At 42.7% G+C, this 23,744-nt stretch overlaps 1 protein-coding gene across 9 annotated transcripts in view; it reads right to left on the bottom strand.

Annotated features, from left to right (window-relative positions):
* Positions 1–23,744, bottom strand: part of LOC143934131 (galactoside alpha-(1,2)-fucosyltransferase 2-like) — a 417,951-nt gene that overhangs the window by 162,782 nt on the left and 231,425 nt on the right. For 2 of the 9 annotated variants that reach the window (XM_077457463.1, XM_077457469.1), the window contains exon 2: positions 7,555–7,725. The exons of 2 other annotated variants lie outside the window; for them this stretch is intronic. The gene's annotated coding sequence lies outside the window, so the exon portion shown is untranslated. Of the gene's footprint in view, positions 1–7,554; positions 7,726–13,826; positions 14,171–23,154; positions 23,243–23,744 lie in introns of those variants that run through there. 5 more of the 9 variants (XM_077457464.1, XM_077457470.1, XM_077457465.1 and 2 more) reach the window with 5 other exon arrangements.

Raw genomic sequence — 23,744 nt, 5'->3', positions numbered from 1 at the left:
ATTGAAATCAATGGGCAGCGCTGCCACAGCGGCAATTTGAACCCTTTTTTGTCTGTTAGCAGGGATTAAGAGTGCACTGCTAGCGGGCGAAAAGCACCACAAAAAACGCAGACACCCGCCCCAGTGCCCCAAGTGTTTTTATTTCTTATATCTGCAGTGCAGCACTTTAAAAGAAGGTAGCGGGGCCAGCCACAATTTAGTGCAAGGTCTGCTTTGTAAAAATAAGAAATAAATAACCACAAGAGTATAATGTGTGTTAAACATTATTCAAGTGTTCTGACAAAGCATTACAAGATGTTAAAAATTAACATGTTATATGTACAGTAAAAAGAAGCAAGTTGTAATACTTACTGAAAAAGTCACAGGTGTTCAGCAATCGTTAGAGAGCTCAAAGAGACCCACAGCTCACAAATGTTTAAGGGCTTGTTTACATAAATCTCTCAGTGGATCTGCTGCAGATCGCTTTTCAGAGAGTGATTCACAGGCAGCGAATAGGTGTTATGTTGCCTCCTCACCACCTGTTTTAACCCCTAAAAAATCCATACCATGCCACAATGCAATACATGTGAACAGTGTCTTATGAGGGAGTGGTTGGGGCAGCAAAAACATGGCTCAGATGCGTGTTTTTTTACTGCCCCCGACCCTCACCCCCACCCCCCTTTGGTGCAGGGGTCTCCAAACTGTGGTCTAAGGGCCGAATGCATCCCTTTACTTGCTTTTATCTGCTTTTATCTGGCCCTTGGGGCAAAATTCCTGCCACTGGTATGAGGCACTATTCCTCCCACTGACACCAGAGATGGGGAAATTATTTTCCCCATGGACACCAATGATGGGGCACTATTCCTCCCACTGACACCAATGATGTAATTTTGTTTACTCCCACTGACCATCAAGCGTAATGCCTGCAAATTTTCTACTCCCACTGGCCTCAGTCAGGCAAGCCCCCTCCGCCCCAAAGTTTGAAGGGAAGTAAATTGACTCTTTGTTTCAAAAGTTTGGAGACCCCTGTTTTAGTGTAAATATAGCCAAAAATAGTAAGAGGACTCGTGCAATAAAGAGAGAGACTGGGGGGTTTCTTCACTATCACATGAGGAACAAGCCTCCTTGTAATGGCTTTGACCAGGTGACAGGTCCTCTTCCTGGAAGCATCAAGGGTCTGTTAGACTCCTGATGTCTCCCCTGAATAGGATGTCTCTCCTGCTAAGGATACTTAGCACTCCTAAACTATGGGAATTGTTATTGAATACAAAATCACACACAAATCGTACAAGCCTGAAGGCCATCAATATCGAGTATGGGACATGCGGGGGGGGGGGGGGGGGAAATGGAAGGCTCAAGTTAAAAAGTGTTACTAAACCCAGGACTCTGCCTGCATTCAATATATCTGGTTTTCCACAGTACACAGAACATGGAAATGCAATTATTTTACTAAATATATCTGCTAAATACCTTTTCTCATCCGCAGTATATAGCAGTCTTGTGATGTCTATCAGTGTCTGGTTAAAGTTTGTAGGGGAGTTTTCATTGTACTCTGACCCCCGATCCTCTGTCTGGACAGTGCTAATTGGCCCTGTGCTGATCACATGCTCCCTCCCAAGAAAAAACAAAACCTCTAGCAATATACACCAAACTGAGCATGTGCAGAGCGGCTCTATCTTATCAGGAGATGGATTTGGGACAGTGGAAGAAGGGGAGGATCAGAAAAGACAGGATCAAACTGCTTTTCTTTTTTTTTTTTTTTCTTTTTTTTTTTTTTAAACACAAAAGATTAACCCTTAGATTCCACAGTGAGTACAACAAGCATGCTTTACTGCATATAAAGACTGATTTTTACTGTTGTGGGTTTAGTAACACTTTAAGTTGTTACAGTTGTATAACTGCTTTCTTTCTATGTGCAAAATGTTAAAAAAAAAAAAAAAAAAAATGTATATATCTTTTTTTTATAGTATAGTAATATGTTCTATTTTCTAGTTTTTTCCTCTTTCATACACTGATAAAGTTTGAACCTATAATATTACAGGCGGTGGCAGCAGCGTGATTGGTGTGTGGAATTTAGATGCATTTACTGTATGTTAATGAGATAATTCTATTTCTTGACTCCAGTGTGAAGTTTTATAATATTGGTTGTGGGTTGTAAACCAGAATTACAATCATATACAGAAGGAATTAGCTTGGCTGGAGAGATAGGAGGAGATGATCAGCAGACAGTCACTCCCAGTGGATACTTAGACCTGGACACTGGTTATCCAGCACTTGCAAGTGTGATAAATCTGTAGTGCTGATACAACAAACAGAATCCTATTAATTTGCAGCACTTTTTGAGCGGTCATGGGATACCAAAGATTTCAATTGTGAGCACCATTGTATTATAGTGTAACTCCACATAGTGGACATACACGTTTGGTGGGATACATTTAAAGGGGGTAGATTGGCCATGATTTTGAGACCTCAATATGGTATGGTAATTACAGTAGACCAAGTTTTTTTTTTTATGGTTTTAGGATTTTTACAAAAGTCCATACAACCATTTGAGGAGCACCTCAAGCCATATACATAGTGCTATAATCTCATTACATTACATTGTCTGGTATAATTTTTTTTAAATAACCATCATTACATTGTTCTGCATCCTATGTTCTTATTTCCTTAAAGAAGGGAAAACAGAAAAAAAAAAAAAAACGAGAAAAACAGAAATAAAAAGAAAAATAAACCAAAAAGTGGGCACCAAAAAAAACACGTTAAAAGGTTCACTCAGCTACTACCAGTTTCTCAACTCCCTCTCACAGTAGACCAAGTGAATACTTTTTTGTGAAGGAAGGGGTTGAGATGTCACTGCCCGTCCAATCAGGGAATGCTTTACAATCCTTGAGAAAATGCAAAGCATTCTCTGAATATTGACAAAAAGGAGGCGAGATTGCGCTATGGGTTACTTTTAAGGTACTAACACTAATGGGTATGAGCAGCCTCTACTGAATACCTCCACCCTAAGGGGGGGGGGGGGGGGGGTTATGCTAAAGAAAGGGGAGAAAGTAGATGTGGCACTATACCTTTAAAGTCCCTAGAATGGTATAATTGATAACCGGCAGATATCAGTCCAAACAGTGCCGAGAAAATAGAGTGTTTCCACTTCAAAGAGAGAGATCCCCCAACATGTGTATCCAAAATGCCCTCACCAGATCACCTGCCCCCTTTGGGGGTGAACTCGCTGCCACAGTGTGAGCCCCTGTGTCGCTGTTTGATTTTCCTCTGGGGGGTTCCTTTAAATGGTCCGTTGGGGGTACCTCAGGCAAGTATTAATAAAAGAGAAGGACATCCATAGTGTAAAACCATCTTAAGGATCACTTTATTGTATAAAAAAAAAAAAAAAAAAAAAAAATCTACTCACTAATTGTAGTAAGCTACGACCACATTTACTTTGGTATGAAGTGCTCATGTAGCATGTCACACAACCATGTTTCTTTATCAGCTGCAATTGGGTAAGAAACTTGTTTGTTTCTGTTGTGATTGGTTAGAGATACATGGCATATGTTGCCTGTAAAGTATAAGGACATCACCCATATCAACTTGAGCCTTGTGCCAGGATTACAGAATGGTGAATAGAAGAGTCAATCGCAACCAAGTTGTTTTTTTTTAAATATGTAACTGTTTTATTTCCACATTTAAATAATTGATAAACGTATGCCCTTTTTCTTTATGTACGAGTCTACAGCTCTTTTCACACACTGCTAAAAAGTTTAAACTTATTACAGAAACCCACACACATCTTGCAGCTAAAAAAAAAAAACTCTGTATGGAGAAGTGGTCAAAGGTTTCACTGGTATCAGAGACTGGTGGAAATTTATGCAATATGCCTACAAAATAACATTCAACAACACAAGCTGATATTACAGAAAGAAGCTGACATAACATATTGAAAAGACACATTTTCTCCCCTTAAAGCAGGGATCTGCAAATAGCGGACCTCCAGATGTTACAAAACTACAAGTCCCATCATGCCTCTGCCTCTGGTTGTCATAGTCTTGCTATGCCTCATGGGATTTGAAGTTCTGCAACAGCTGGAGGTCCACTAATTGCATATCCCTGCCTTAAACGTTTTTGGATGCATTATATATTGCGTTAGCCTTTTAGATCAGTACTGGTACCTGAGGGTGCGATTGAGATTTGGATGGGTGTATGACCTATGATTGGAAGACCTTTTTAATAATTCATTGGGGAGGTATTTGTTTTAGTGGTTGTGCATGTCCATTTATATGTAGTTCAAATAAAAAATTGTGTTCTAAAAGAATTCCTTTTACCATAGCTGCTTGTCTTTTTTGTGATTTTATTTTTTTGGTCATGCACAGGCATGTTTGGATCATAATCTGATTGGCTTTGTGAAGTGACCTCTCCCTGGCTGGTCAATTTAGGTGGGTTCAAATTAGGATCCAAACATGCCTGAGCTCTTCCCTAGTCAGGAACTGCTCATTAGTAGACATGTGTATTTGTTTTCGTCCGAATGCATTTTCGTCCGAATTTCAGGTATTTTAGTTTTGACAAACGATAACGAAAGCACAGAATCTGAAAAACGAAAGATCCGACATAAATAAATGCTTTATTTTCGTTTTCCTTGTTTCAACAGTTCGATATAGAATAGGAGATTTGACGTGACTCTGACAATAACAATCTGTGTCTATAGAACCTGTGGTCGAATGTGCCTAACCTTACCTCTATTAGTCCAAGATTATATAGAGAAAATATTCGACAGAGAAAAAAAGATTTGACAGAGAGAAAAGATTCTGCAAGTTACTGTCCTAAAAAAAGTGTTTGGGGACCCGGGTCCTGCCCCAGGGGACATGTATCAATGCAAAAAAAAGTTATAAAAATGGCAATTTTTTTTGGAAGCAGTGATTTTAATAATGACTAAAGTGAAACAATAAAAGTGTAATATTCCTTTAAATTTCGTAGCTGGGGGGTGTCTATAGTATGCCTGTGAAGGGGCGCATGTTTCTGGTGCTTAGAACTGTCCCTGCACAAAGTGTCATTTATGCAGGAAAAAAAAAAGTCCTTTAAAATCACTCGCAGCATTGATACATGTCCCCTGGGGCAGGACCCGGGTCCCCAAACACTTTTTAAGACAGTAACTTGCATATTAGCCTTTAAAATTAACACTTTAGATTTTGAACGTTGGAGTCCCATAGACTTTAATAGGGTTTTAAAGTTCACACGAAGTATGCTATATACTAGCTCCGTCAAATCTTCTTTATACATTCGACAGACACCATAAGCCTTCAAAGACATTTTCGACCGTAATTCATGTGGATTTTCGGACGAATGCAATTTTTGAACGAAAAACTAAATAAATAAATAAAAACGAATTTCGGGAGTAACTACATAAATACATTTTTTCGGACGAAAACTAAATTCCGAAACGAAATATTTTACTCTGCACATGTCTACTCATTAGTGCTGTTGTATATTCTCTTTACTACTTGGTTTTAGGGATTTTACTTTCGTATTATTTACAGCCTTTTAGTGACATGCTAATGTTTGCCTGTTCAAATATATTGAAAAATTCAACAATTACCATAGGATGTAGTTTCCGTATTTATCGGTGTATAACACGCACTTTTTTCCCCTTAAAATCAGGGGAAAAATCACGGGTGCGTGTTATACGCTGATCCTCCGCAATTTCTGTGCAACCCGCGAGAAGGGCCGAGAGAGGCCAAAAGCCGCTGAGTACGGCCAAAGGCGGCCGAAAGCCGCCCAGTACGGCCAAAGGCGGCCGAGAACTACCATTTAAAAAAAATAAAAGCTGACAACGATGCACAGGGCTGCAATGACGGACAGGCTGCATGACAAGGCTGCAAATGACACTGACGAGGCTTCAGATGGACACTGATGAGGCTGCATTGATGGGCATTTAAATGTAAGTTTTTTTCCTTAAATTTCCCTCCTAAACTTGGGGTGCGCGTTATACGCCGATAAATACAGTACTTTTCCACATCAACATATATAAAAGTATTTGTCTTCATTGTTAGGTTCCAATCACACTTGAGCGTAGCAGGAATGAGAATTCCTGCTCACTTACTGTATTTAATCAGTATTGCTAAATCTTGGCTTCATTCTTCACATGACTGGGCTATTAATATTCCTGGCTATGTACTATTTCATGGAGACACGGTAAAAGGGAAAGGTGACAGTGCCTGTCTCTATGGAGAGTGTGATGTGGCTGAAGCATTATGGGTGGAACCGTTCCTCTGCCCCCCGCATTGCTGCTCTTCCGCCCTGTCAGCCTCAATGTTGGAAGTACACATGGAGCAGAGAGATTACATCTCTCTCCGACCCCCCGCATTGCTGCTCATCCACCCTGTCAGCCTCAATGTTTGAAGTGCAGCAGGGAGCAGATGACATCTCTCACCGCTCTCCTGCCTTCACTCGGGACCCTTCTGTGCTAGATGGACCAGTGCTGCCACCAATGCAGTGGCAGGTAGTGTGGCAAGTGACAGTCCGCATCTGGTGGCAGGCAACGTGGCAGTTGATGTGGCAAGTGACATTCAACATCTGGTGAGAGGCAATGTGGCAGGTGACGTGGCAAGTGACATTCCGCATCTTGTGGCAGGTAACGTGGCAGGAGACACACTCAGGGCTCCCACTAATTCTGCATTATGGCGAATTGTACTATTTATTACTACAATGTAATAATATAAATAATGCGCTGACAAACGGCACACAAATCGGCTCCCCCCCCCCCCCCCCACCCCCAACCAGGCCTTGGCACAATTTTCTTCTGCGCAGCTGGTCCCCAGTGCCAAAAAGGTTGGGGACCACTGCTTTACAGCATTCATAAAATTTATTTTCTTCATTTTATAGTTACGATTCCTAAAAGATGGGCAGTATATACCATTTACAAACATTTCAGAAGCAAATCAATGGATTTAAACTAAAAGTGATACGACTTATGTAAGCATTCTTCTGCTCCAAGATCTAGGAAAATACAGTATATGGTGGATCTTACCCCAAGAACATGAGAAATTGTTGAATTTTAGACCTCAGAATTTTGGGCTCTTGCAAACAGGCACAATGATAAATGTTTTTAGGCGTTCATATGCTTTTTTTTGTAGGATCTGAAACTACAGATTACTTATATGTGACAGGTTTGCACTCCCGGAGGACACACTCTGGCTGTGACAGAAGAGAAGCACAGAACAGATATGCCCAGGCCTTTCCTCTTCTGCTCAGTCACAGAAGCCTTTGCATTTTGTGACTGAGTTCACATAATACAAAGGCTTCTGTGATTAGGCAGAAGGAGGGGAGGCGTCAGCCATAGTAGTTTAAGCAACTCTGCTCTTGAAGGAACTGAGACCATAGTAGCAGTTTCTTAGCTCCAGAAGTTATCTTCCTGGAGCACAATAAACCTGTCAGATTAGTCTACCAGGCACCTTGTTACGCTTAACTCATAGTATGCCTGCAGTTTTTACATAGCTGAATTCCTGGAATTCAAGCATTAAAGTGCTCATAAGCCCACATCATTAAAAACTACCAATAAATTTTGTATTACATGCTGTTCATACTTACTCAGTCACTATGAGTAGATAATGACCCTGGATGATGCCATCCTTCTGGAGGGAAAAGCAGATGAAGGAATTGTCAGGGAAGAGTTGAGCAAATTTTTCTGGGTTTCGTTTGTGAACAATTTTGTGAATCTTGCTCGATGTTCACAAACTTTGTGGTGAATCCCACTGAAGTCTATGGGTGGGGAGCAGGTAAACAAAAAAGGAAATTGGGACTTTAAATGAGGCTGTTGACTGGTTGAGGTTAGATTGTGTATGTTTTTAATGGCATACATAGATGCAAATATATTGCAATGATACACAACATGCGTAAATGTAGTACAATAATACATGCACACATGGCAAGAACATCATAAATTCATACAGTAAATATATACATTTAGCAACACATGCTATACGAGAAAAGGTTGTATAAAATCATGTATATACACGTCAGCTTGACAGCACAAAACAATATTAAATGGAGTGTAAAATTGTATATAAAAAAAAGGTTTGATGGTATATCTGGATTGAATCCTATTTGGGTGTGTAACTACATCCTAAATTTCTGGCACATTTCACGTGTGAACACTTCCTCAGGGGAAGATGCTATAGAGTATCTACAAAAAAAAAAAAAAACACACAATACGATTCAGTCAAGTATTGAAATAAGCACAACAGGAAGGAACAAGACTGTCAATCCTGGGTACTTACATACAATTGAATACAATGGGGGCTGGTATATGTGGGGCAAGGGCAAGGGTTTGTCTGTACTGGGAGCCAAGGTAATCTAAAGCCCTGCCCCGAACAAGGCGCACAGGCAGTATCCCCAGAGTACAGATTGCCAGTCTCCTTAATGGATCAGAAAAAAATAGCTGCCAGTGAGGTCTGTTATGGATAGATAGGATACCGATTAAAAATAAATTGTGACACGTCGCTTGGTTATCTAGAAGGACATGCCTCCTGCATGTATACTTATCTGTCAAATGTATCCCCCTGTTTGCTATGAGACCCTAAAAACCTGCAGATTTTGTGGCTGGGTCTGTTTTCCAGGGCTCAGTGGGTGGAGTCGTGATGTCAGTAGACTCCCCGCCCACCTCTGCACTCCTTTATCAACATGCATTTTCTCCTGTGTATTTCTTACACTGAACTTCTGCTATGATCACTAACATCCAGTCAAAACCCATAAAAGTCCCCACATGACTTCAGCATACCAAATCATGCTGAGGTGTAGAACAGCCAATCCTTGCAGAGCAGCAGAAGAAAGGCGTGGGAGGGAATTAAAAAATAATGCATGTCTCTTAGGCTAGTGCACGAGATATGTAAATCAGCTGTCACTCACAGCAAGGGGGAGGATTTGACAAAGATTTTCTCTGTTTGTCAAGATTTATCTCACTGAACAATAAAAGAGGATTGCTCAGATCTGGATTAACTCTTTGTGGAAAGACTGGGCTCAAATGATAGGAAATCTTATACTCTACATTATATCAAAAAGAAAATTTTTTCGGGTTTACATCCACTTTAAGTATGTGCATAAAAGCAAACTACTTCTATGAAGTGCAGCATCTACACGTGTATAGCAGAGAAAGCTGTGCCTGGGAGAATGCCTTATATACGCCCTGCATGTGCAGGGGCTCCTACCAGTGTCATGCTAGTGCGGGATGTGTGGGCAGGGGCCCCAGCCCGGATGGTGTGCGCCACCCGTGGCTGACACCAACATCCCCAACTGGGTCAGCTAAGATGAAAGAACTTGCGCCCCCGCCATGACGCCCAAAGATAACATCACTTGGAGCATGGCACCGATGCACAGTGGTCATTCCCCCCCCCCCCCCCCAGTCATTCCGCCCCCAATCAGGGCAGAAGGAGAGGGGAAAGAGGGCGTACAGAGCAAATCGCAGCTCCCAGGTGTTAGGTGCAAAAAAAGAAAAGAAAGAAAAAAAACATTTATAAGGGAAATCGAAGGAAAAGGTAAGTGAACCAACAATGCACTAGCTTAGAGGAACCTATTTAGAAAATAAAAAAAAAACGAACCTTTACAACCCCTTTAACCTATCACAATGTCTTTGAACAGGGGAGGAAACTGGAGTACCCAGAGGAAACCCACACAAGAACCAAGGGGACATGCAAACTAGATAGTGTTCTGACCAGAATTCAAACTGACGACCCCAGTGCTACAGTTTCATCCACACAGGTGCATTAGGGTCATACTTTGTAAATTTTGTATATTTTCTATGCCTTGGAAGCCCAGGTGCTGCATACAGACGCCCATAGACATAAATGTCTGCATGGCTTTTGGTATATGCCGGTACTTACGTATACTTGCATTTATTGTACGAAAGTATACCCCATGTGTATGCTCTACATGGGCTTATGCGAGTACCACAGTATCCTCGCATACCTCCCAATCGTCCCTGATTCACCGGGACCGTCCCGGAAATTGGTCCCTGTCCCAGAGTCCTGGCGAATCAGGACTGAGTCCCAGAATGCCCATGACATGTGTAGGATATCTCAGTTCCCGCATGCCACTAGCAATACATCATATAGCAGCCGGCATCTTTCCCTCCCGGACACCCAGTGCAGAGCGGAGTGCACTGAACCCGCCCCTCCTCCTCCTGTGTTTTCCTGTACACAGAGGAGGAGGCGGGGAGCAACACACCACTCTGCCACAACAAGGCTGATCTGAGATAGAATTACCACAGCTGCGTAGATTCATGATAGTTCTGCCAGTGTTGGAAGTGGAAAATGGATATTCATACCCCCAGCCCCGCCAGCAGGGCCACTGATAGAAATCATGGGGCCCCGTACAGCCTATCTGACGGGGCCCCCTTCAGCTCCACCCTGGCCCTGCCCCTGGTCCCTCCTTCAGCCCCACCCCTGGCTCCACCCATTGCCCCTCCCCAGACCCTGCCTTAAAACAAAGTGTAGGTTTGTCTACAAGTGATATTTGTTTTTCTCCAGCTAGTTATAGGTTTGATTATCCAAAAGAAATACTGTTTTCAGATGAGAACAGACCTCTTTAATATCTATATGTAATACATAATAAGTATTGGCAGGGTATTGGCGGGGTATGTATTGCAGAGTATTGGCGGGGTAAGTATTGCAGAGTATTGGCGGGGTAAGTATTGCAGAGTATTGCTAGGGCGCTGATGGCATACGATGATCGGTGGAGGAGAACCTTTTTTTTATATACATAGAAGTTAACTTTGCAGTTCAGGTTGCCTGTGCCCCCCTGCTGGCCAGGCCCGGTACAGCAGGGCCAGTTGTACTGGCCTATCAGCGGCCCTGCCCGCCAGCACCAGCAGAAGATCCCCCACTCCTACTCTGAATGTGCTCTCTCTGCTGAGTCCGCTCTCCCCCATTCTTGCAGCTGAATTTGCTCTCTCTTCCACCAGGTCTGTGACGATTTATGTGAGACTTAAAGAGGAAGGAGGCATGAGGGAGAATGAGGGAGAAAGATGGAGCTGAGATGGGATTAGGGGATGGATGGAGCTGGGATGGGTTTAGGAGGATGGATGGAGCCGGGATGGGATCAAGGGGAAAGATGGAGCCAGGATGGGATCAGGAGGATGGATGAGCCGGGATGGGATCAGGAGGATGGATAATGTTGGGATGGTATCGGGGGATGAATGGAGACAGGATTGGATCAGGTTGGTGGATGGAGCCGGGAGGGGACTGAGGAAATATACAGTTTCTCACAAAAGTGAGTGGAGTCTGGGAGCCCGGGATGAGATCAGGGAAATGGATCTCAGTGGAGCCCGGGATGATATCAGGGGAATGGATAATGTTGGGATGGGATCGGGGGATGAATGGAGATGGGATTGGATCAGGTTGGCGGATGGAGCCGGGAGAGGATTGAGGGAAATTTACAGTGTCTCACAAAAGTGAGTACACCCCTCACATTTTTATAAATATTTTATATCTTTTCAGGATGATTTGGGATGGGATCAGAGAGATGAGTAGAGCTGTACACTCACTACTTTACATTGTAGCAAAGTGTCATTTCTTCCGTGTTGTCACATGAAAAGATATAATAAAATATTTACAAAAATGTAAGGGGTGTACTCACTTTTGTGAGATACTGTATAGAACCGCTCACTGCAGTCTGTACAGTACACACCCCCTGCATTCTGTACATTACACACCCCCTGTCCCCTGCATTCTGTACATTACACACTCCTATCCCCTGCATTTTGTCCATCACATACTCCTGACCCCCGTATTCTGTACATTACATATTCCTGCACTATATACGCACACAATACTGTACATTATATACTTCTCACCAAAGTCTTCATTGCCTTACCAGTTGCTGGTTGCTATGCAGTCCCAGACTATTTTAATGAACTTCTTCTTTAAAGCAGGCTTAGACAAAGCAATCAAAGTATATTTTATAAGTACAAGGAAGCCTGGGTTTTATTTAAAGTGGTTGTATACTCTTTTTTTAACTTTTACCTACAGGAAAGCCTATAATAAGGCTTACCTGTAGGTAAAAAAAATATTCCCCTCGGTATGCGCCGCTGACTGCAGCGGCGCATGCGCACGAGGGGATTCTCGGCCTGAAAAATCCGGCAGTGTCCGGCCGGCCGGAATGAAATCTCCCGCGCACATGCGCGGGAGTGACGATATCGCGGCTCCGGCCACTCACAGCGCCGGAGCCGCGATACCCGGAAGAAACGCCGAGGGAGCATGTCAGCTCCCTTGGCGTGGATCGTGCCAGATGTCGGGGCCTCGTTCTAAGGTAAGTATTTCATAATGAGCTAGTATGCGGTGCATACTAGCTCATTATGCCTTTTGCTTTGCAGGTGTTAAAAAAAAAAATAGCGGGTTTACTACCGCTTTAACCACATCCCTTGAGCCCCTCCCACTACTAAGCGCCTGGCCACGCCCACATTTTTACCACTTTTCCCTCCTCCAGTGTTCCTCATTCTGAAGTTCAAATGTTAGGAGGTATGTCCCCATGTATAGCCACACACAGCTGTTCATGTCTATAGGTGGCTGTCCACGGCACCTGGGCTTTCTGGGCATAGAAAACAGCCAAGATTTAACATTAATCCTCCTACATTGAATGCCATGTGTGAATGAAGCCTATACCTGACTGCAGCTTATTAGCCATCTGCATGCTATGATTACAGCCCAAGTGATGTTTCCTTTCAACCCTCTAACCTACTGGCTTGGAATCAAGCTTCGTACTTTTCCTTGATATTTACATGTGGACAAGTTTATTGTAAGCTTCCAGTCAAAATGTTTTTTTATAAAAAAATCTTAAAAACTCTACTGGAAGACATGAGTCACGGGAGAGTTGCATGCGATAAACTGTAAATTGGGTGAATCATTACAAGAGTTTATTTTATCAAGTCATTAGGTTTCCTAGCTATAATCACAGACAATAAAAACCAGGAATCGAGATTAAGGCTGGGTTCACATTGCAGCGATGCGGGAACGCCGCGAATCCGCGGCGGGTTCCCGCATTGCATACCTCCCGGCGGCAGTTCACACTGCCCTATGCGAACTGCTGGGAGTGTCAGTGAAACGTTAATGACACCCCCAGATCAGTTCGCATATCGCAGTGCGATCTGCAAACTCGGACAGGAATCGGGTCGCATGGTGTGAACACCCAATGCGATCCGATTCTGCTGCGGACCAAAAAAGGGTCCTGTGCGAGTTTGGGCCGTGTGCGATGCGAATTCAGCCATACTATCTGAATAGTGATAGAGATCGGATGTGATTTGCACTGCAGTGTGGTGGAATCACAGCCAGTTCTCGTAGCCGCAGCAGTGTGAACCCAGCCTAAAAAAAAGATTGGAGTTTAAAGATCAATCACATGACTCTAGAAAGAGTATGATTGTGGAATAGTACTCTGATTTCTGCATCACTGAAGAAGTTTAAAATGACAACACAACGCATCTTAAAAGCACGTTTTTTTGATTGGACTCATTTTAATCCGATTTATAGCAACCATCGCTCCCTCTCTGTAAACTGATCAGTGGTGGATCGCTTTTTAGAGAGGTGATGTGATGCCTTCTTACTGCAGGTTTTAAGCCTGAAAATGCCAGCCCACTGCGCCACAACCATGGGCGTTGCAGGATGGTTGTGGCACAGCCTCATTCATTAGAGTGGCTAAACACAACAGGGGGTTACATTTTTACTGTGATAAGTGTACAGCCCTGAATAGTTGCATGCCCTGGTTTAGGTAGGTGGCGCAACCCCATGCTTTTACCGCCCACCCACCTGGTCGTAAGTCTGAATGAGCCCTTAGCCTGGCAGACAGATCATTACAAAAAAAAAAAGAACTCTTACCTTCCTCCAAAACAGCAACATTTTTTTTCTGACAATGCTCCACTGTTGTTGGTCCTGTGAACTTAGGCTTTTGGCTGGTATTTTATAGACTTTGTGGTCTATTGTATGTGCATATGAGAGTTGGAGCAGCATAAATCCGACCCGTCCTTAGCCATACACACCTTCTAAGCTGGTGGGTGTACTTCAATGGGCAATTTGGGTCAACAAGCAAATTAATTCACTAAACTGCCAATGTTATTCATTAACCATATGAGATGTGCTACAATCAGATATTTAATCTGTATTTCTACATGATTGCTTATGGCCAGATTATAATCATTTACATGCCTTTGTTTACAATGCTCTGTGGATAGGGGTTCCTCAAATAACAAGCACTGGCTTTTAATAAGCAGCAAGGAGTGGTGATACAACTAAAGAGCTATAGCTATACTAACACACCCCATGAACAGGAGTCTTCCAGACACTTTTATAAATGGCAGTTGTTAGACTGCAGCTGGGAGTGTGTTTCAATTTGTAGATCAGGCAATGGCTATCAGGTTTTAGGCTGGATTCACACCTAGGCATTTTTAGTGCATTTTGCAGATTTGCACTACAGTCCATTTACCATAGTTTCCTATGGAACACGTTCTATAGTGCAAATCTGCAAAATGCAAAAAGCACTAAAAATGCCTAGGTGTGAATCCAGCCTTAAGTGGAAGCTACTGCCTGATCACTTCCACATCCCAATGATAGTATGTCCTCTCCCGACTACCCCCCGCCATGTGCTTTGCAGCACCTCATTAAGTTCAGTGGAAGGCAGGGGAGATGTCCAGGGTCTAAGACAGGGATCTCCAAACTACGGCCCTCCAGTTGTTGCGAAACTACACATCCCATGAAGCATTGTAAAACTTTGACATTCAATGACATGACTAGGCATGATAGGAATTGTAGTTCCTGAACTACTGGAGGGCCGTGTTTGGAGACCCCTGGTCTAAGACATCCATGTTGTCTCATTAAGACCCCTTTCACACTGGGGCATTTTTCAAGCGCTTTAGCATTAAAAAAAGCACCTGTAAAGCGCCTGAAAGAAGCATCATCTGCAATCCCAATGTGAAAGCCAGAGTGCTTTCACACTGAGACCCCTTTCACACTAAGGCGTTTTTCAGGCGCTTTAGCATTAAAAAAAGCACCTGTAAAGCGCCTGAAAGAAGCTTCAACGGCAATCCCAATGTGAAAGCCCGAGCGCTTTCACACTGAGGCACTGCGCTGGCAGGGCGTCAAAAAAAGTCCTACAAGCAGCTTCTTTGCAGCGCTTTTGGAGCGGTGAATACACCGCTCCTAAAGTACCCCTTCCCATTGAAATCAATGGGAAGCGCCTGCAAAACGCCTGAAAAGCGCTTTTGGCAACGGCACTTTGTGGGCACTTTTAACCCTTTATTTAGCCACTAGCAGGGATTAAAAGCTCCCCACTAGCGCTCAAAAAAGCTGGTAAAGCGCCTCTAGTTTAAGCGGTGCTTTACGACAGTTTTTTGGGCGCTGGCAGTGTGAAAGGGCTCTTAAAGCATTTGGGCTTTCACATTGGGATTGCAGATGAGGCTTCTTTCAAGCACTTTACAGATGCTTTTTTTTAACGCTAAAGCGCAATATAATTCATTGTACAAAATACATTATAAAAGCAATATATAAAAATAAAAAACACAAAACTGTAAAATCCCCCACTGTTATGTACATGCACATAAGAAAATAAATGTGAGTGCCTGGTGTGTCTATATACTGTAACAACAATTGCACTACACATGTTACATACCATGGCAAACGTTGGAGTGAGAATAATAAATGGCCATCATGTACAGTAAACTGTAACCTCATAACCTCTAAAGGCTACTAAATCATTGCCTGAGGATAATTTGGGGTAAGTTTGTTTCTGCATCGCGGGCATGTGGTAATGGCTTAACATGTTGAGTATCCATAACTCTCAACTGTCCCTGATTTGGAGCAATGTCCCTCTATCCCTCTTTCCTCCTCATTTGTTCCTCATGTTGGTCTGATCTATATAGATGTATATAAAATACACTTTTTATCTATCAAAAAGTGTTTTCCAGCGCTAAACATTTCATCTGATTTCTAAATTGCTGCATTTGTAAATTCCAAAAGCCAATATAAAAGGAATAGTAGTGGTAAAAAAAAAAGCACTTGTGGGTTTAACCAATCTTATTTTTTTGTACAATTCTCCTTTAAGGGGGCGTGGCCAGGGGTGTGCCCTATGCCTGCATACTTTTACTAGGTGTCCCTCATTCCCATCTCAAAAAGTTGGGAGGTATGAGTATCTAGTTGTTGCAACTATATAAATAGTTCAGAAAGCTTTTTATTCATTCATAGAATACAAAAGCTAACAGTGCTCAGCCCAACTCTATTTTGTTCTAGTAGTGGGACAGAAAGTCCCCATCCCATTGCTGGAATACAGTGTTGTATACTGTATATAGCTTAGGTTTTAAACAGTTAATACATCGCCGCCAGCAAGAGCACATATTCGTTCATTTGGACCAGCATGGCTCAAATGAACTACTTAAAGAGTAACTCGACTTTTATTGAGAAAAAAAACATTCCTCTCTGGGTGATCTATATACACTGCAAGGATTTTAACTACCTCCCGCTCCCTATAGACAAATTATTGGGGGCGGGATGCTCCGTTGTTCTGGGACAACGTTATATGATGTCGCCCCAGTCTCGACCGGGGGCACGCAGCGATCGCAGATGCACTGTGTCACTGGGACACAGCACGACTAGGGTTGCCACCTCATCCCTTTAAAACCGAACACATATTAATTACACAGTTTCTGTGACTGATTAAGGTTGATAATTAAAATCACTTGGTGCCTTATCTGCATGAAATTAGCCTCAGAACCTGTGTAATTCATACGTGTTCGGGTTTAAAGGGATGAGGTGGCAACTATAAGCACGACCCTGATCTCACTAAAGAGCCAATGCTCTTTACCCATGTGATCAGCTGTGTCCAATCACAGCTGATCACATGTAAACAAAGGAATGCCAGTTATCGGCCATTGATAGAGTGTAAGGGGAGGAGAGCCGATCAGCGACATTTCCTCACAGGGGAGACCTGTACAGATAATCAAGGCCCTGATCATCAGTGCAGCCCCAACAGTGCCCAACAGGGATGCCAGTCTGTGCCCATCAGGGATGTCAATCTGTACCCATCAGTGACGCCAATCTGTGCCCATCAGTGAGGCCAATCTGCGGCCATCAGTGATGCAAGTCAATGCTGCCTTTCACTGCCTGCTCATCAGTGCCACCCATCAGTGCTGCCTATTCCTGCTGCCTATCATTGCCCATAAGTGCTCATCAGTGCTGCATATCAGTGATGCCTATCAGTGCCCATCAGTGCTGCTTATTAGTGAATTCTCATCTGTGCCCATCAGTGTCGCCTCATCAGTGATGCCTATCAGTGCAGCCGCATCACAACATTTGTTCACAATTTTCTTTTTTTTCCTTTTAACAAAAAATAAAAAACCCGGAGGTGATCAAATACCACCAAAAGAAAGCTTTATTTATGTGAAAAAAATAACAAAAATTTAATTTGGGTACAGAATGGCATGGCCGCGTTGTGCATATGACAGCGCTGAAAAACTGAAAATTGGCCTGGGCAGGAAGGGCCCAGTATTGAAGTGGTTAACAATCGTTGTTGCAGATTCCTACCATTTGTTATTCTGAAGGAATAGCTGTTTGTCTCTGTCTAAGTGAATCTGTATGGGAGTGGTGTTATAATTATCAATGAGCTGGCGCACCTGCAAGGCACTAATGAGGCAAGCTGCAAGGTCTTAATCCCTTAAGGCTCCGTTCACGCCAAATCACAGTAAAATCACGCAAAAAAAGAATATAAATAAATTCCAGAACTTATTTTGGGCGACAGGCGTACCGCAATTCTGTTTGTGCGATTTTACCGCAATAGTTCGGGCCATTGAAAGTGACAGGGATCGCAAGGACGTCCCGTGATTTGCTGTGGTTCAGGATCGTGGGCAGAATCACGGCGATTCCGCTGCCTAGGTGTAAACAGGTAGCCATGTTGCATTTACAGAAAATTACAATGCTGCAGATTGAAAAAGAAAAGGCAATTTTTAATAACATTCAATTACAATAGGGCTTTTGTTAAAGGTGCATATGCTATATTACTTTATTTTATTTATTTGCTATTTTTTTCCCCATGAAAGTGGAGTTACCCTTCAAAGGGACATTCAATGTATAGTGTTTGACTGCTTTTCAATTCTTCAGTAGCCAAAAAATAAAATAAAGCTTGCCTTACTGCAGGCTGGAGGGAATATCAATGGGTTTTCTCCTCTACTTTAAACAACAAAAGCTCCCGGCAATTGTTTTCTGGCAGCTGCAGATAGGATGCAGTCACTGTTCGGTCGATAATTTTACAGCCACTCCGGTAATTCAAATACATTTTTTTGAGCCAAGTGGTACTTGCAGGGCTTCCCATGCCTACATTTTGGTAAATCCATCAGGAATTGGATAGAATTCTAGCCATCTATGTCCAGCTTGATTTAAACACTGATCAAACAGAAATGGTGTATTTGTGTCTGGTACCTTAGCCTCAGAGATGCACCCACTAGTTCCTCCTTTTACAGTTACTGCTTATACACGTATTCTTAGTTTCCCGGCACCAGTTTAGTCACACTTTACTATTACTACACCCTATTTATCTCATGACAACCATAACACATAAAATATCTTATGGCAAACCACATGAAAAACACATCAGACTGTTCTTTTTTTTCATATTGTGAAAGATAATGTTACGCCGAGTAAAATTATACTACACATGTCACACCTCAAAATTGCACCCGCTCTTGGAATGGCGTCAAACATTCTCCCTTAAAAATCTCCATAGGCGACGTTTAAAAAATTCTACATGTTGTATGTTTTGAGTTACAGAGAAGGTCTAGGGCTAGAATTATTGCTCTTGCTCTACCAATCGCGGCAATACCTCACATATGTGGTTTGAACACCGTTTTCATATGCGGGAGCTACTCAGGTATGCGTTCACTTTTTCACGAGAGCTCGGCAGCACAGGGCACGTTTAAAAAAAAAAATGTTTCTTATATATTTTACCTTTTATTTTTAGGCTGTTTTAAAAAAAAAAAAAACTTGTGTCACTTTTATTCCTATTACAATGGATGTAAACATCCCTTGTAATAGAAAAAAAGCATGACAGGATATAAGATCTTAAATATAAGATCTGAGGTCAAAAAGGCTGCTGATAAAAGTGATCTTGCGGCGAATCCACCGCAGAGACCACTCTTATCAGAAACCAGACTGCTAGCCTAACATGAGGATACCGGGGTTATGGCAGCTAGTTGCTGCCATTACAATGATATCCCCCGTCAAAGGAAGGACGTGTATTGGCACGTGGCGGTCTGGAAGTGGTTAAGCTCCTCTCTCCCTGTTGTTGAAAAGCAGCTAAAGTTAAAAATACCTGTTGGGTTAGACTACTTACCTTTACCCCATCTTCTGTCCTAGGTGAGGGTGGTGGCATCATCTTCATTTTGTAAAGTTCTGGGGGAAGTGGAGTACTTCAAATTATGCAGAGAAATCACTTCCAGAAATGCGTTCCAGCATTTTATTACAAGATTTGGGGTGAGCATCATTCCCCAGGATATTATATCGCTCCCTGCGCCATGGAAGCTGGAGAAAGGTAAGTATAATATATTTATATATCCCCTCTACAGTTGGACCTTTCATTCATCTGCCTGTCCTCCATTGATCCAGTGCTTTTCATTGTAGGAACTGATAGTACAACTTCTATGAATGGAGCATGGGAGCAGAAACCGTGGGCACAGTTGGCACTTTTGATGAATGCCTATGACAGGTGGAGCTGCTTGTATTAACCCCAGGACCGGAACATCACAGTTACCGGGGTATTTGGGGGGATCAAATATTTAAAGGTACAGAGTGGCCAGGAGCACACAGGACACTCGTCATTCCTGTAAGTGCCATCCTTGGGGCTAATTTTTTTTTTAAACTGATCTCTAAACTTTGGCTATAAAGCACATTTCTACTTTTGCAGCCAAATTTTAGAAAACCCCATAATATGTTTGCTCTGTGTATTCACAAAGTTTCTCAGGAGAAGGTGTCATTGTTGATTGTTTTTTTTTTAACAGTGTCAGTCTAAAGCCAGGTACACACAGGCCAATTGTCGGGAGACATTGGCCGGTTAAAAAAAAAATTGTCCGACATTTGGCCCATGTGTATATCGGTCTGTCTGACAAAACCAGCAGCCAACTGACTTCCGATCTGCGCTCTCAACTAATGGCAGAGAGCGCTGATCAGAGTGTTCTGATGAGGGGGGGGGGGCAGTCCCCCAGTCCGAACACAACAGGTCACCGGGGGAGATCGATGAACTAACCTTGCATGGTTAGTTCAGCGGCTCCGAATGGAGCTGTCAGTTTTTTTTTCATGCAACAAAAGAAAACTGTTAGGCCTCATTCACACGAGGTGGATGCGCTGCCACGGAGTCCACCTTTGTCCTCCAGCTCAGCAGGAGATCTCTCCATTGATCTCCGCTGAGCCGGCTGACGACAGGTCCCTCTCTGCTCACTGAGTGGGGAGGGGATTGTCGAGCGCCGCTGGTTGCTATGGAGAGATCGGACGAAAACAGACAGAATGTCAGTCTTCATCAGATCTCACCCGATCCGATCCACCAGGGCGGATGCGAACGTAGGGCCATCTGTCTGATTTTAGTGGATCGGACTGGATTGGATGTCAGCAGACATGTCAGCGCTGACATCCGTCGCTCCATAGACTAACATGGAGCGCCTGTTCAGGTCCGCCGACAAAACTGACAGATGGACCTGAATGGTCCGACAGTGTGAAAGGGGCCTAAGTGTGTACCATGCTTGAGTCTGCCCTAGGTCTGTCCTCAATAACATACAATACAAGAATGCTAACTTCTAAACCTTTAACCACTAGGGCAGACAGAGTTAAAGCTAGTCAAAATTGATAATGAAACTATGGCTGCACAGTATACACAGGGTTAATTATACCAGATTCAACTGCCCAGCTCCTTCATAAACAAAGAGAACTAGTAGGATTTTCTCCTTGCTGGAAGTTCTATAATAAAGCATAAAAAAAGGTAAGCAGCAATTTTTTTTATTTAAGCTATGCTATGTGAATGAGGACATGTAACAAATATTAAAGTGTTACTAAACCCAGAACAGTAAAATCAGTCTGTATATCGAGTAAAGCATGCTTGTGATACTCAATGTGGAACATAAGGGGTTAGTCCTCCACATTGTGTAAAAATGCTGTTTGATTCTGTCTTTTCTGATTCACCCCTTCTTCCACTGCCTTCAATCCATTTGCTGATAGTAGAGCCCTAGTAGGTATTCAGCACATCCTCAGTTTGGTGTGTCTTGATAGAGTTTTTTTTTTGTGAGCGTTCATGTGATCAGCACAGGCCAATCAGCACTGTCCAGACAGAGGGTCAGGGGTCCTATAGGTACAATCAGAAGATAATGAAAACTAGGAATAGGAATATATATATAGATATATTTATATATATCTATAAGTTAAATCATTCAGGAGAGGTTGTAAAAACGTCCCGTGAGAAGTTGTGAACCTTCCGCAAGCAGGTAACAATCCACACTGTTTACTATAAACTAGTGTCTCTGTACTCCTGACCAAGGCCAGGAATGTGTGTACATTAAGGGCCACTCTTCAACTCACTACCTTCAATAGCTACCAACTAGCTGCAACCTCCAACTTACCTATGTACACTGCTGCTGGTAAACGGTCGTTTAGGTGCAGTTGGGCATTTTTTTTCAAGGGCTCCTGAACTCTCCTCTATGTTATCCTATTGGTACATGTACACAGGGTCATTTACAGTTGTTCCTAGGCAGTTGAGTTTAGAGGCTTTTTCAGAAATCAAAAAAATGGGTTCAGAATCTGAGTTTAGAGGCGTTTCAAGGTTTCAAGTACCAAACGCTTCTAAACGCGGCTAAACGCAGTAACTCGTGTTTCGTTTACAGGCGTTTTTCATTTTTGCCTGATTTGAAAGAAAAAGTGCTTCTAAATGCAAACGCGGCAAAACTGCGCCAAATGCGGCATGTAAAACACGGCAAAATAGACATTTTAAGCATGGGTTACTATCTGTCAAGTTAAATCGTTCAGGAGACATTGTAAAAACGTCTTGTGTACATGAAGCCTAACATGCTGAGGTTGATTTACTAAAGGTAAAAAGACTGTGCACTTTTTAAGTGCAGTTGCCCTTGGTTGCGCTTAGTAAATGAGGTGAAGCTCCACTTTGCAAAGAATACCCAATCAGGCGCAAAAAAAACAGCATTTTTGCTTGCACATGATTGGATGACAGAAGTCAGCAGAGCTTCCTCTCATTTAGGGGCATTTTTCAGGAGCTTTAGCTGTAAAAAAAGCACCTGTAAAGCGCTTGAAAAAAGCCTCATCTGCAATCCCAATGTGAAAGCCCGAGTGCTTTAAGAGCCCTTTCACACTGGCAGCACCCGAAAAACACTGGTAAAGCGCCGCTTAAACAAGCGGCGCTTTACCAGAGTTTTTCAAGCGGTAGCAGGGTGCTTTTAACCCTCGCTAGTGGCCGAATAAAGGGTTAAAAGTGCCCACAAAGCGCCGCTGCTAAGGCGCTTTGCAGGCGCTTTCCATTGATTTCAATGGGAAGGGCCGCTTTAGGAGCGGTGTATTCACGGCTCCTAATGCACTGAAAAGAAGCTGCTTGCAGGACTTTTTTTGACGCCCTGCCAGCACAGCGCCTCAGTGTAAAAGAACTTGGGTTTTCACATTGGGATTGCAGATGAGAATGCTTTCAGGTGCTTTTTTTAACTCTAAAGCGCCTGAAAAACACCTGAAAAACGCCCCAGTGTGAAAGAGGTCTTACTAAGTTGAGGAGCAACTGCACCTGCAAAGTGTATAGTCTACTGTATTTGCCTTTAGTAAATCAACCCCTCTGTGTTCATAGTGGAGAGGGTCTTCAGAGTGCTGATACGTATGGAAAACATCTGCCCCCACTTAGTAGACGCTGCTACAAAACCAGTCAAGGACTTTGTGATTCTGTAAACCAGACAGAGTGCAAAAACCAGACAACGGATCCCGGATAGTTTCCCTGCATGCTGGAAAATATAGCAATTAAATCAAATTTATTTTAGTATATTGAGGATTCTTGCTCACCCTTGTCTGTTGTATTCAGAGTATGCATTCTTTGGTCGTTTGCATTGCAGCTTGCACTGTATTTGATCCTATACAACTAGTTTATAAATGAAAATAAACACAATCTTACAAGAATTATCACAGGATTACGACTTACCAGGTACAGCGAGAGAAGGAATGATGAACTAAAGGTCTCATGTACAGCTGCATGACATTTTCTTTCACTTTCATGTAAAAACAGGAAATCCTAAACTAGCTTAGCATATCATAACGTTCTCTTACCAGCTTCCCTAAACCTAAAGATGGGGAGGTGCTTGTACTGTCCTCCCAACTGCATCATCATCTTATCCTTAGCAGACTTCTTGTCTTCTTTATGCCTCTTACACACAATCAGATAATCATATGATCGTTCGCATTTTGTTGCATAATACTAATACTGAATTCAATTCAACAGTGCATTTTGCGCTCTATGAAATGTATGATTTTTTTCATACAATTCTGGCAAACCTTCCTGTTTTCATAGCTATGTATTGGAAATTATGTCAAATACGTGTGACCCCTGTGTCTGCCGCACCTTTTGGTGTTTTTTTTATTTCTTTTTATTAAAAATTTTTACTTACAACATACAACATCCACTGGGTCATGTCAACATAACAGTAACCCAGTGGGACGGCCACGCAGGGCCCGACAAAATTTATGCCAACCCCTCCCTCCCTCCCCCCCCTTACCCTCCTCCCATTGTCACAG

Source organism: Lithobates pipiens, unplaced genomic scaffold (genome assembly GCF_037356315.1).
Source record: "Lithobates pipiens isolate NorthernLeopardFrog02 unplaced genomic scaffold, aLitPip1_a1.2 Scaffold_27, whole genome shotgun sequence".
In the NCBI taxonomy this organism is placed as follows: Eukaryota; Metazoa; Chordata; class Amphibia; order Anura; family Ranidae; genus Lithobates; species Lithobates pipiens.
Note: the sequence above shows the minus strand (reverse complement) of the source record. Positions and strands in the feature narration are given on the sequence as shown.